We start from the raw sequence: 14811 nt of genomic DNA, 5'->3' as shown, positions 1-14811 counted from the left end.
GTCAACAACACAATGGAGGTTAGATGCAATTTTGAATCCTTTATTTCAGTCCCTCTTTCAATCTATTTGTTCAATAACCAAATTGATTAAAATGAATACATTGACAGACCCCCCCCCCCAAGTTGTAAAAATAAGTTTTGCCACAAACATTCTTCACAAAGTGCTGGGCTAACAGCCAGAAGATGAAATGGGGTTGCAGTGGAAATGATGCAGGGATTTGCATTGCTGCCAAAGAAAGAAAACTGCTGTGTTCACCCCTGGTTTTATGTTCCAGTGGAGCCAAAGCTGATAAAAACCTGCTTGTATTGAAGAGTCATTCCACTTGGTAGTGAATGCCGATTTGGTTAAAACCTATTATTTTGATGCCGTACATTACATACTTGGACCTTGAAGTTATAGCTTTGCTACAGCTAATATTGAAATAAAATATAACACGCAGCAGACATTTTTACACTTTTATGCTTCATAAACTTAATAGGACATAACATTAACAGGACATAACATTAACAAGAGAGTAACTGGGTTTTTAGTGTTTATTTCTATATAAGTCCACTGTGGCCAAACTATTATTTATGAATGAGCTGTTCTTAATAACTCCCCTGAACACGATGATGACGTTTATTAAATAAGAACAAACTTGAATGCAGGTTGATCAAAGTAATGTCATGGTGTAAATGGTTCTGGTGTACAAACCAAAACACTTTTGAGTCTCACATTACCAAATGGCGAAATGTTCAGTTTATTTGTAATCTAGAATTTAGAGTAATTTATTTTTTTCTAATGAATATTGTAATTAGTTACAAAGTTGGTTAATCAGAAAGTGACTTTCTAAGTGCATTTATTTGTTCTAATCACGGGCCACTAAAATATTCAGCTGTAGATAAAGGTCAGTATGAGTATGGTGTGTGTGTGTGTGTTCTGCATCCTTAGGGCGTGAGGACATTTTGGCTGGTCCTCACATTCTGCCATGGTTTTAGGGTTAGGCATTAAGTTGTGATGGTTAAGGTTAGGGTAAGGGGCTAAGAGTGTCCTCGCTACAAATGCTGCACGACCGCGTGAAAGAACATGCATGTTCGCACATGTCCGTAGTGGGTGCATCTGCATCCGTGCTCCAGTGTATTTCTGTCATTCGAGTTCAGCGAGCGGCCCACTGGGTGCAGACAATCCCAGGCTTTGTGTGTATGTCCTGCCGTCATGCAGTGTACTGTACTGAATGGGCTCTGGGGAGCGAGGCGTGTGAAAATCCCACCCTTGCCCACCTAGAGACCGTCAGTCGTGTGTGTGTGTGTGTGCGTGTGTGAACGCGTATTCACTCACACAGGAGAAGAGAAAAGAGTGCTTGTGTGTGTGTGTGGGGGGTGGGGGGGGTATATTAATTTGTGTGTAGGATGGAAAGTTGTGGGTGAACGAGGACCCTCCACATTTTAACAACCACTCTCTGTGTTGGACCTGACGGAACAATTCTTCATTGTTCTTTCATTTCATTAACTGGAGGAACCTAATGACCTGACATCAGTGGTCACTCTGTTGACTCGTATTTAACACCACTGTTGCCGTCTTTCTCTCTCTCTCTCTCGCTGCCGTTTGTCCTACTCTATCCCCCTCTCATCACACTTTATTATCTATTAATAAATGGTCAAATGGCAGTCTATAAATATGTGGACCCAGCACACGTCTCTAATGTGTAGGTGTACAGCAGTTCCCAACGTTGTACTGTGTTTTTTGGTTAGTTACCTGTGTTTAATCATAAGGTCAGCTTTGCACACATTGTATTTTGTCTGTGTTGTTCCAGGTTATTTTTTATTTGTCAGTATCAGTATTGATCATATAAGCGAAACCCTTATTTGACTTTTCTGTTTAACTGTCGTTTTCATTGTATTTGTACTCGTTTTACCTAATGGGTAGTGATAATCATGAAGCACATCTCTCTTATTAGTGCTAAAGACCCTGCACAAACACGCAGGTGCCTTCATCTACCGTGGTTGATTACGCCTCATCAGGCTAATCAACAGTAATGAGAGCTGTGTGTAACGAGGACATGAAGACGTGTCGGTGGATTAAACTTTGCGCACAAATACGCTTTAGAAATAAGGTGTAATTGGGCAACGTATGTTAATAAAACAAAACAAACCACCGTGAAAGGTGGCTATGTGGATGAAGGTATTGGACCACAAGCCTGGAGTGGTTTTCTTTTTAAGTAACTGAGGGAATAAGTAGTATTTATTTATTTGAATGTTTTCTGCATGACTCCTCCAGTGTGACTATAAGCTGTGAAATTGCCAGTAAAAGCAATTGATTCCAACTTTGCAGGTAATTTCAAGCTCTGGTACTGATCTTGTTGTCACACCAGATGAAAAACCTAAACTAGCGTCTTTGTGTGTGTTATTCACAACAGTTTGTTACCAAATGACAGCAGGTACAAACAAGTCTGAATATGAATGTGTTGCCACTTTGTAACATTTGCTGAAACATAAAATGAGAATCTCAGGGGAGCCTTTGGCAGGGCTAATGACTCGAGCTACTTTGTAAAGTGACTGGATATTGCTTGGATACCAACAAGCAGAGAATTCCTTCCATGTTATGGATGAAATGATGTGACAGTTGATTGGCATGTTTTGGTATACAGTCTCTCTCTTTGTGAATGTACCACTGTAGTCTTGTCTCGTTTGCCCGAGGCCATATTTCATGCAAACATTGTTGCTCTATTAATAACAATTCTGCCCTAAGTCAATGTGGGATATTTCCAGAATGTATGAAAGTTGATTACTTAACCAGACAAGATTGTATACTCTTTCATTCTTCTTTCCATATCTTCCTGTCAACACCCTGATTGATATTTTTTTAATAGATTTCCCACGTGAAGACCATCATCCACATTTCAGAATAGCATGTGACAATACAAGAGGCGGATGTGGCAGCAGAATGAATAGACTTCTGGTGGAAACCTATTCATGTTCCCATTGTTTGGAACCACAACACAGGATGCGGGTTTGATTGTGACTGGGAAGGTGGATGGTCGGCGCACGCATGCAAACAAATAATGAACGTATTCACACACTCGGATAAGCAGGATATTGGTGACCTCATCCACGTGAGACAAAGCCAATAGGCAAAATAGTGTCGACCTTCAACCGGCCATCAAGGATGTCATTTGTTTAGCTCTCCATACCTCCTGCTGCGCTTGAATGTCAAACTTCATGATTGTTTAATGAAAGGTCGCTGGGTATGTTGACGGTGCAGGGTGTTGTGTGGTCAACTCCTTCGATTAGGGGCTGTGTGTTTGCAACGCGACAAGTGTTTTCATCAAAAGTTTTATTGTTAACATTTTGTTCCTCATAGGACCTTCTACTGCTGAGACTTATTCAATACCGTTCGTCTCCTCTCCTCTTTCTCCTTCTATGTCCTTCTCTCCCCTTAACCATCCCTCCATCTGTCTTTTTTTTGTGTTTTTGTGGCCTTGCTTCTCCGAGCATGTAGGCATATGCCCCGTTGTTCCTCTAATTGGTTCTCTGTATTCACGTGGGGATACAGACAGGAGGCTGTGAGACTGCAGGCAACACTGCCTCTTAATAAATGTCATTCCACAACTGGGCTCTGGATGGACAGCTCACTGATGGGCTGTCTATAACAAGGTGTCACTTAATACAAGGGGAAGTTGCAAGTTATAGAGATAAAGAAAAGGTGATACCAATGTAACAAGGGAAGCTGAGAGCAGGGCGAGGGGGGGGGGGGCGCAGGATCACCTCAGCAGGCAGACGGAGACAGGGAAGACCTCATTTCATGCTGTTAAAGCCTGATGGAAATGATTGCAACCGCAAGTTGTGGGTGTGTGTGTGTGTGTGTGTTTGCCAGGAGGGAAAGTCACAAACAGGCAGCTCAGGGTGTGTCTACAAAAGTGTGATTTATGTGTGTTCATGCAATCATTTCCAACCAGCCACGGTTGCTGTGCAGTACATTGAAAACGCGAGCAATCGGGCAATTAGTTCAGATGCGTTATGTTAAAGTCACTTCTTCTCTAATCGCTTTTATTGACACTTCTAATCAATTATGAGAGTAGCTAATGAGCAGACGGGATGAAATAAAGGCCTAATCAAAGTTGATGATTATAATAATTCTTCTAAATGGATAAGCAGTTGAAATAGTCAGCTCAAAACGATCATTTTCAATTCAAACCATTTAATCATGACCCTCAAAGTAAGGTCAAACTATTATAATAATTTACTAAAAGTAATTCATACAGTCATTTCTATTCTAATTCATACAAAAATGAAGGTCCACTCAATCTAGCTTTTCCATGTGTACTCACGCTCACGTCTCATTGCCAGGAATTCACCCTCATTTGTATGTTCTTGTATTCTTGGAGTTATGGGTTATGCATGTGTGGGTACTGGCAGACCTTCTCGCATAACCTCAAGCAAGTTTCCATGGCTACCATCTTATTTTGTTGTTTCTTATGACCAAATCCAAACACGTCACCAACTGGTACTGTACTCACTGTACATGTTTTTTTTACTGTTTATGCTGTATCACCACATTAATGTCACACAGACCTGTGAATACTCAGAGAATGACCAGGCCTAAACTTTGTTAAAGGTCCAGTGTTTAATAATTATCCATCCATCCATCTATCCATTATCTACCCCTTTATCCTCCACCAGAGGGTCCCAGGGAGTGCTGTGCCTATCTCAGCTGACATAGGGTTGATAGGTGGGGTGCACCCTGGACCGTTTTTCGCCAGTCCATCACAGGGACACATACAGAAACAAACAACCATTCACTCTCACGCCTACGGTCAATTTAGAGTGACCAATTTACCTAATCCCCATATTGCATGTTTTTGGACTGTGGGGGGAAGTCGGAGAACCCGGAGAAAAAACCCACGCACACACGGGGAGAACATGCAAACATGCAGAAAGGCCCTTGTTTGTTTAAGAATTAGTCACAACCAAATAGTGAAACTGCCAATAGTAACAAATTCCTCCACTCTTCCCTCTGAGGGAACTACAGTGGCCTTTGCATCCAAACAATGATCTCATCCTTATTTGTTTGCATATTACGATTCCCCTTGAAAATATGAAACACACACTCTAGCTTGTTTGACATTTCAAGCTGCTCTAGAAACATGGTGGCACAAGATGGCTGCCTCTGTAAAAGCAAGGCCCTTGCCTGAAGTACTATACATGTAAAAGTATTAATCTAAGGCTTTAAAAACTGTTATACTCTTATAAAAAGACAGTATTGGGGAGTATATTTAGTTCCCTTCTATTTTGACCTGGTGTTTTTAATTTGTCTAAAATGAAAACTTCAAATGATCACAGCCATTGACCCCAATGTCTTTTGAAGTTTTTTTTTAGACTATAACCCTAAATATTCTCAGATTATTTGTGACCTGTATCACTGTTCTTCTCCCACTCTCTCTCTGTCTCTCTGTGTTTTCAGGAATGTAGCCTCTATCATGCCTTGAACCCGCGGCCTCCTCCTAGCTCCCGTCTAAACACAAAACAAATCAAAGTCCCAGTTTTGTTTATGGTTTTGTGTACCTTGTATGCCTATTTTTTGTCTTTTGATTGCGTTCCCGCCGTCTCTCCCCTGCAGCAGCAGCAGCACACACCCCTTTTCTTCTGAGCTATTATTTACACCCTGCTGTTTATTTTTCAGAGTTTAGACAGAATAAGAACGTTATCCGTTTCCTCATAAAAAAGTAAAGAGGGGATGAAATATTCAGATTGATGAAACATTCTGGGTCAATTCCTTCCTGGAGTTTTCTCCAAACCGTAGAAATTAGAAACACTGAGTGGCACGTTGGCTCATTACATCTTCTTGAAGGCCCCTTTCTTGTACATGAAGGGTTTTCCATCACGTCAAATGTGCGACTCTTCTCTGCTCTTGCACACATCTGCTCGTGCTGATTTCACTTATAAACACCAGAAAGTGATTGACAGTCTCCAGTGTTTGAATTTGACAGCTCGTAGTTGTTTTATTCGAAAGGCTTTTAGTGAATGGCTGACGTTTTTGAGGTTCCAAGCCTGTCAGTGTGAGATGGCTACGGGGCATTGCTGTAGATGTGGATACCAGTTCATGCTCCCCCCCCCTTTCTGAATCAGTGCACAGTGCATGTGTGGCTTCTGCAGGCAGTGTTTTTTTTTTCTGAATGACTCTGGGATCAAAGGGTCATGGGAAGATTAAACATGCTTGGTTTTCTGAACTATTGATTTCTGTTTTGTTGTTGTTGACAGGCACATCACAGTTCTGTATAAAGCAACCGGCTGCTGTGTTTACTGAATGATTCCAGGAAGCTGACGCACATCTGCGAATGTTGCGGCTGGTTTAAAGTTCATTAAAGCGGAGATGAAAAACTATTGATGTCTAGGAACTTCAGGAACTAATTTCACCTTTCACCAAGGAGGTTATGTTTGTACTGCTGTTTGTTTAAGCAGGATTATGTTACTACTTATAAACTAATTTTCTTGGGCTACTAAAGGAAGAACTTTAGTAGCTATGATTAAAAAGGGTAGCTACGGCATTGTTTTCCACTTTCTTTAAAGGGGTCATATTATGCAAAATCAACTTTTTATTGATTCATTTAAATCCTTACATTTTGGACTCTGGAGGCCCTATCAGTCGGCAAAGTGTGAAAAACGATGCCTCACTCATGTTTTTGTGGTCCTCCTCAGTCTAAGTACACTAGATGGAACATGTGATGTTGACTTCCGCACTCCTTGGGACGTCACAAAACGCTAAATTCCTGGAATTGTTGTCTCACGGAGCTCCGCTTTTTCAGTATCCAACAACCGGAAGTCCAAGAAAAATACTATTCTTGGCTCCACAGTGCAGCACAGAGTTCTACACAAACTTCCAGCCTCAGAGGATTTATCTGTCCAGTGGATACATGTTATATATGACGGCAATGTGCCTGCTAGAGCCTGCAAATGATCACTTTTCCAAATGATAACTGCTGTTAGCTCCCAGTAGCCTCTGTGGCTGATGTCATTTCCTGTCCCTTAAGTTTCGTTTTAAGTTTCGTCACAGACATGTTCATTAGGACACCAGGGAACAAGGTTAACTTGGAGAAATAGGGTGGTGTAATATTCCCCCTGTAAAGCATGAACTAAACTGTTTTTTTGTTGTTTTATTGTTCAGGTCCAAATTTTGACAGTGTAGTACAAAGTATTTGGGTTATCCATATTGTGCGGAAAAATATGCGGATCTACTGTCTTGAATTTTGCCATTAGCTCCCGTTCATTAAAAGTTGAGACGAATAGAGAGTAGAATGAGCTGAATAGATTGAATTGTGGGGAGAAATGACCACGACATCAAAATGACCTTTCAGTTGCATAAGTATCAGTGCTGCTGCTTCTGTAGTTATAGTTATAGCAAATCACACGGCTATGAATGACGGCTAAAGGCGCACATGCTGTGTCACCTCTACATTATACAGATGACCTCACCGCTCTTTCTCCATCTCTCTAACTCACAGCCACTTCTTGGCATTGAGTTGGACTCAATCAAGGGGGTTTAATTATGCATGTGTTGTTGATTTTTTTTTTTAAAGAAAATGCTAATGTGAACACTTGGTGTGGCTTTTGGAACTCTTTTCATTTTAAAATTCTTGTCATAGAACACTGCACAAAGTTAGTCAGCTGCTGGACATCCATATGCCAATCCTATGTGGTGGGAAACCAGAAGAAATACAGTTAAATATAAATATATAAAGAGCCAGTTGCTAAAGCCCACTCCACCTACACTTAAAAGAACATCAGAAGAGAGAGGGAGATTGAATGTGTTTGACAGATTTTTCTATTCTTTTTTTCAATGGTATAATTACGTTTTACTGGACCTTCATGGAGATTTAAACCAAAAAGGAATGCAAAGATGTAAAATATGAATCTGCTTTTCGATGTTCTCCAGCAGTGTACACAGGAACACATACACTACTGTTAAAAAGTTTGGGGTCACTTAGAAATCTCCTTATTTTTGAAGGAAAAGCACTTTTTTCAATGAATCAGAAATGCACTCTATACATTGTTAATGTGGTATTATTATTATAAACGACTATTCTAGCTGCAAACGTCTGGTTTTTAATGGAATATGTACATAAGTGTATAGAGGCCCATTTCCAGCACCCATCTCTCCAGTGTTCTAATGGTACATTGTGTTTGCTAATCGTGTTAGAAGGCTATTGGGTGAAAACCCTTGAAAACCCTTGTGCAATGATGTTAGCACAGCTGAAAACAGTTTTGCTGGTTCCTTGACGAAAGGGCAAAATTATTATTTTGAATAATAATCATTATTTCTAATCTTGTCAATGTCTTGACTATATTTTCCATTCATTTTGCAACTCTTTTCATGAATAAAAGTGTGACTTTTAATGGAAAATGCACAAAAGTTGTATAAGTGACCCCAAACTTTTGAACTGTAGTGTATAAGATGGACCTTTTGTGAAATATGAAACATACACGTACACACACCATTAATAATAATTCTAAAGTAACAAGAGAAGTTTTGAGTAATATGCTTCAATAATTATGAAAGTTTGTCTTTGTGAGTGCATGCAAATTATGAATCATTGTAGGTTTTACTTGTAAATTAATTACAATTGACACAAAATCCAGTACAAATTCTGGTTGTTTGTGTGCCACTTAGACATTTAGTGACACACGCACACTCTCATATGAATCCTTCCATCAAACTGGCTCAAGGAATGCTGGCCGTGTGCATGCGTTCGTGCGTTTGAGAAATGCAAGTTCTAATTGTTTGTGGCATTTTCTTTGGAATAGAAATTTTGTAATTTCTTTGGGGTTAGTTAGTTTCCCACCAACCCCCTTCTTGTTAGCAAAGAACACAGTAGAGGCTTTTTGTTATTTAGTTAAATAGTGTGCTTTAATGAGATGGAAGGCATAAATTGAGTAGGTCACAGTCAAATCCATTTTTCTGAGCTGAATCGTTGATCTGTCTTAAATTCCTCATCTGCATTCCTCCTATGGTAACACTTTGCAATAAGTACACACTCTTAAGCATTAGTTAATTTATAACTGTGTTTATAAACTACATACTAATGAGTATTAATGCGTTATAAATGATACATTCAATGTTTATTGATGCTTAAAGCTGAAGTAAGTAGTTTATAGTGCCATCTAGAGGAGAGGCTGAAATTTACAACAAAGAACTGCTCCTCTGCTCACCCCCTCCCTTCGCTGAGCGCTATGGTATCCTCAGCCGGGCAAGTGTTGTCCTCGTCGTCTTTCTCCGCGTCATCAGATGAGGTTCGTGAGGCGAGGGAGAGGGCGAGCTACCGCGGCCGTAGCAGACGAAGCGGAGAGAGTGGAGGCGGGACTTCCGCTACAAGTAAAGCGACGCTTGATTTGTTCTCTCGCGTTTGTCTATACAGGCTCCCGTAGAAACATGGCGTCGTGGCAATGCAGTAGCGGCCCGCGACCATGTTATTTTACATGACTTTTTGAAACACTACGAAAATGAAACAAAGAATATTATACAGCGACTAGACAATGCAGGAGCACATAATATGTATACAAAAGTGGATTTTGGGTCATGCAAAACCATAAATACTACACAGTGTCCCTTTAACTAATGATTAATAGTGTGTACTAAAGTGTTACCGATTAGACAAACTACGCCTCAGCCAAGTTTGTGCCTCATCATCTCTACACTGCTGAGGTACAGACAGATGGAGAGCAACACTCTCAGCATCAAAGAAGAGGCATCACACCTGTAGCACTGACCCAGACAACACAATCATTATTAAATGGCAGAGTTTTGACAGCACTGCTGCCTCTCGGAGAGAATTTGTTGTTGTTTTTTTGACACAAATACATGCCTCCTCATACACTGCAAACTATTAAATTCAACGTTTACCCTCCTCGAGTGACAGATGTGCTGTTTCTCAATTTTTATTTGCTTAACTCCAGTTAAAGAAAAAACCCTTTTCATCCCCGCTCGCTTTAATGAACGAGTCAGTCATGATGTGATGCGGGTTTATTTCCGCATAAGTACCTGTTTTTGAAAAATATTCCCCTGCTTTTGTGCCGTCTTCGCCACCTTTCTCGCACATCCTCATAAAATACTAATAAACTTCCTTTTTTAGATTGTATTTATGTGGCACTCTCTGAAACAGCAGTTAATAAGTGCCTCACAGTCGATAATAAAAATGGGTTTCATGAAAACAGCATAAAACATGGAAATGAATTTCTTTTCTGTGAACCAAACAAAAATAATTAAAACAGCGTTTTTTATTTGTAATCTGGTACAGACTTGGCTGAACTGACGTTAAAGAGAGCCCGTTTTATAATAGTTAAACAAATGGCACATGTACAATAGCCCTTTGTTTTGAGCCTGCACTGACACTTAAAGGGGACATATTATGCAAAATCAACTTTTTAATAATTTATATCCTTATATTTGGGACTCTGGAGGCCCTATCAGTTGCTAAAGTGTAAAAAAAAAAGATGACTCACTCATATTTGTGTGGTCCTCCTCAGTCTAAGTACAGGAGATAAAACACACGATGTTGACTTCCGCGCTCATTGGAACTCTTCTTTTGACCAAAGCATGTCACAGACATGAGCAGAGCAATCTGTGTGATCATAGTGCAGAGTGTAGTGTGTTAAAGCTTGTGAGCGGAGACTGATATAATGACAGATTGGAGACAGGTTGACAGACATTTATGAATTGCATGCTCACTGACAGCTAGTTATGATGCACATGCTGAGGTGGATGCAACTTCATTGAGGCATAGGTTTCAAAAAAACAAAACATGCAGAGGAATGTATACTAAATATCAACAGTCCAATGAGAAAGGTTGTTTATCTGTATGTTGACCCTCTGATGTGCTGACAACCATTCCGAGTCAGAGCTGTCACTTTTTTTAAAATTCAAAATTTGGATATCCGATTATCCTCAACGGAGTAGCATGCCATGTGATATTTGTTCAAGTGTGATTTTTGCAAAAACTGACAGCTCTAGTCCTGGGTGGAGCCTGTCTGTCACTAAACAGGCATTTTGGCACCAGATGTACTATTACAAAGTACTTGAATAGTGTTGTGAAATTGCTTTTAAATGGTGCGTCTGATCCATTGTATGGATCTCTGAAAATCCAACTTCAAGGACAGGAGTTTTTCAGCTCACTAGGAACCACTGACGTTGATTGGCTGAATTCATAATAAACCATTCTAGCACCGGGCGATCTGTACATCTGCTACTGTTCTGTTTGTGTCATGCATGTATAATATGCACGGATGTGGAACGCCAACAGAAACAAGTCCCACAGGATGGGGGTTCCTCAAGGGAAGCTCTCCCCAGTGGCTAATTCTTGTGACTTGAGTTCCTATAACAGTTTGGCCTATAAACATCTGCTGAAATTGGCTCCATCAAAGTATAGATAATGAATGATACAGCAGTCCCTTCATCTTTAAAGGGACACTGTGTAGTATTTATGGGTTTATATAACCCAAAATCCACTTTTGTATACGTGCTCCTGCATTGTCTAGTCGCTGTATAATATTCTTTGTTGCCGACGCCATGTTTCTACGGGAGCCTGTATAGACAAACGCGAGAGAACAAATTAAGCATCGCTTTACTTGTAGTGGAAGTCCCGCCTCCTCTCTCTCCGCTTCGTCTGCTACGCCCGCGGTAGCTCGCCCTCTCCCTCGCCTCATGAACCTCATCTGCTGACACGGAGAAAGACAACGAGGACGACATTTGACCGGCTGAGGATACCGTAGCGCTCAGGGAAGGGAGGGGGTGAGCAGAGGAGCAGTTCTTTGTTGTAAATTTCAGCCTCTCCTCTAGATGGCACTATAAACTACTTACTTCACCTTTAACTAAATTGAAAATGACAATAATAGTAAGAGTAAAAGCGCATCAATGTCCACATCTGGTTGGACCTGTTATGGTTCAGCATTGACTCAATGATCCATATTTGCAGGGTAGGAAGTTAATTATCTAACATCATAGACTTAACACCAGTTAGTCATACTGGCATGAATCTGCCCGTGCCAAATTATTCCCTATCCAGACTGACGAGTGTCGTACATCTTCATTGCATAAGCCTGCTGCATTGGTTACAACAAGGGTATAAAGTAACAAACACATGTGATGTTCCACCTCACTGCAACACAGTGGAACATGAAGAATACTTTGTAATATGAACTGCATCATTTACTTGTTTAGTTCAAAATAGTTACTCAATATGATCGTAAACTTGTCTTGTGTTGTTATCATTAATATTTTGATTTGTTTTTTTTAATTGCATTTGTAATTAAGTGCTAATATCAGCTCAGCTCTTTGTATTTCCTTAATGGGAGGGCTTTTAATGCCTGCTTTCATCCAGCTGAAGAAAAAGATGCCCGAGACTTAAAAGGGAGTTTGAAGCTTCTAAGTGTGTATGATAATCTGATAAATGCATGCTGTAAGAAATTAAGCAAACCTTGCTTATACGGCGTGACATGTACAACCCATTAAATAAAAGGGATGTACTCTAGAGAACGCCAAATAGAAAGTTTGAAGATAATCATGTTGTAGTTGTTGTAACCACTTCTGTGTCTTGAAATGCAATGGGACACACACTACTGTTCAAAAGTTTGGGGTCACTGAGGAAAAGCACTTTTTTTTTTCAATTACTCTAACATTAAATTAATCAGAAATACTCTCTATACATTGTTAATGTGGTAAACGACTATTCTAGCTGCAAACGTGTTTTTTAATGGAATATGTATACATAGGTGTATAGAGGCCCATTTCCAGCAACTCAGAAACTTCCCTACCTTTCTGTAAGACACAAACTTTCACACAAGGCCACATCATTTAAAGGGAGAACTGATCTGCACTTGTTTTGAACACTTTTCCTCTATTTTAAAATGGCTTCTATCAGCAGACAGTTTCACATACACCCGTGAACCGTCTCTATTTCTCTCTCCCTCTTAACATATGGATAGCTCTGTTGTTTTATGACACACTCTTCTTTAGTTTAGTTCAGATGCTTAAAGGGCTCAATGACAACCTGAGTTATCACAAAGTTTCAGCGTTTTACTAAAGCTCTCATTCTCTGTCACAAAGTCTCTTCATGTTCTTCTTTGGCTTTCACGCTGCCTCTCATTTCTATCATTTGTCTGTTTGGTTTTTCCCCCCTTCTCCCCTCCTTTTTCAGTCATCCTCAAATTCGTTCCCTGCTTTTTGAGAAGCGACTGTGGCAGTCGAAAGGAGTGCGGGTCCTTTCCCAGCAGATATCGCAGCAGACAGTCGTAGACGGGAGTTATTTTTAATTTTCAAAAATCTGCAACATAAATTTCCAACTCTTCAGCTCCTCTTCAGACTGCCTGGTTGTGTGCTGCTCCAGCCACTACTACTGCTGCTGCTGCTGCGGTAAAGAAAGTTGATTAATCAACTCACCTGCCACTGTCTCTTTGTCCTACTGCCCAAAACCACACCCACCTCCACAGTGACACATTTCAGTTTTTAATCAATACAAACCTACGGAGGACCAAACCTGACGTAAAAATAAATAAATGCATAAATAAATAAATGACTAAAAACAGGAATACATAAATAAATAAATAAATAAGTGCATAAATAAATTAGTAAATACAGGAATAAATAAATACATGCATAAATAAATAAATGACTAAAAACGGGAATACATAAATAAATGCATAAATAAATTAGTAAATACAGGAATAAATAAATACATGCATAAATAAAAACCTAACTAGATAAATAAATAAATGCTTTACATTTATTTCAACATTTCTGTTCACCTACATTTATTTATATATTTATTTGTTTATTTATTCCTGTATTTGTTTATTTATTTATGCATTAATTAATTAATTAATTAATGAATTCATTCATTCATTCATTCATTCATTCATTTTCATTCATTCATTCATTCATTCATTCATTCATTCATTAATTCATTCATTCATTCATTCATTCATTTATTTATTTATTTATTTATTTATTCATGTATCTATTTATTTATTACATCAGGTTTGGTCCTCCATACAAATCTGCTTCCAATTTTGTTTTAAATGTAATGCATTTTTTTTTTTTTTTTTTTTGCATTGAACCAAATGGCCTGTGAGTACAAGACCACTGTTGTCCTCCAGGGACAATAAAGACGTCCTTATCTGTTCTATACAACAGGTTGTGTATATGGAGCATCAGATGCACAGTGCACTCGCGATGATCATCATGGTTTAATCCCGTTATCTGTGTCCCTACCATGACACCCATAATTGTGGCTCTGTGATTGTGTGTGTGTGTGTGTGTGTGTGAGTCTTTGTTGCAGAAGTACAGGGCTGTGGTGCATCCCTATCCCCATTAGTGTTAGCCCAGATCTGTCACAGCCTTGGTGGTTTACTGCTTGGTTAAAAATCTCAACCCCAAGGACCAGTGGGGTGTGTTAAAGACACACACACGCACACGCACACGCACACGCACACACACACACACACAGAGGATATTGTCATCATAGCATGCTGTTAGTCTCACATTCACATGAGCAAACACTTTGATCCTTTGTTGTCTTCACTTTACTGCTGCTCACTTTTGATCGACGTCATATTGCACACACATGCATTTCCGTCCACCTCCTCCTGTCTCACATCTGTCACACAGGAGCAGCTTGTCGACAACTCTTTCTCCCCCCCCCCCCCCCCCTTTCCCAGCCTGCGGTTGTTACTGTGACCCTCAAACACGCCAAAGACCATTTATCCAAATGACTAATTGTGCGGCATTGGTTTCTCATTATTACCGTAGTGTTTGCCACAGTGAAGATCAATAGATTATGGAGTGGTG

The 14811-nt window shown here is 39.8% G+C and overlaps 1 protein-coding gene across 1 annotated transcript in view; it reads left to right on the top strand.

Moving 5' to 3' along the window:
- The window catches only part of commd10 (COMM domain containing 10), a 62393-nt gene that overhangs the window by 46181 nt on the left and 1401 nt on the right, over positions 1-14811 (top strand). The window lies entirely within an intron of this gene.

This window comes from Microchirus variegatus (assembly GCF_963457635.1).
Source record: "Microchirus variegatus genome assembly, chromosome: 18".
NCBI lineage: Eukaryota > Metazoa > Chordata > Actinopteri > Pleuronectiformes > Soleidae > Microchirus > Microchirus variegatus.
The sequence above is the reverse complement of the archived record's forward strand: the minus strand, read 5'-3'. Positions and strand labels throughout refer to the sequence as shown.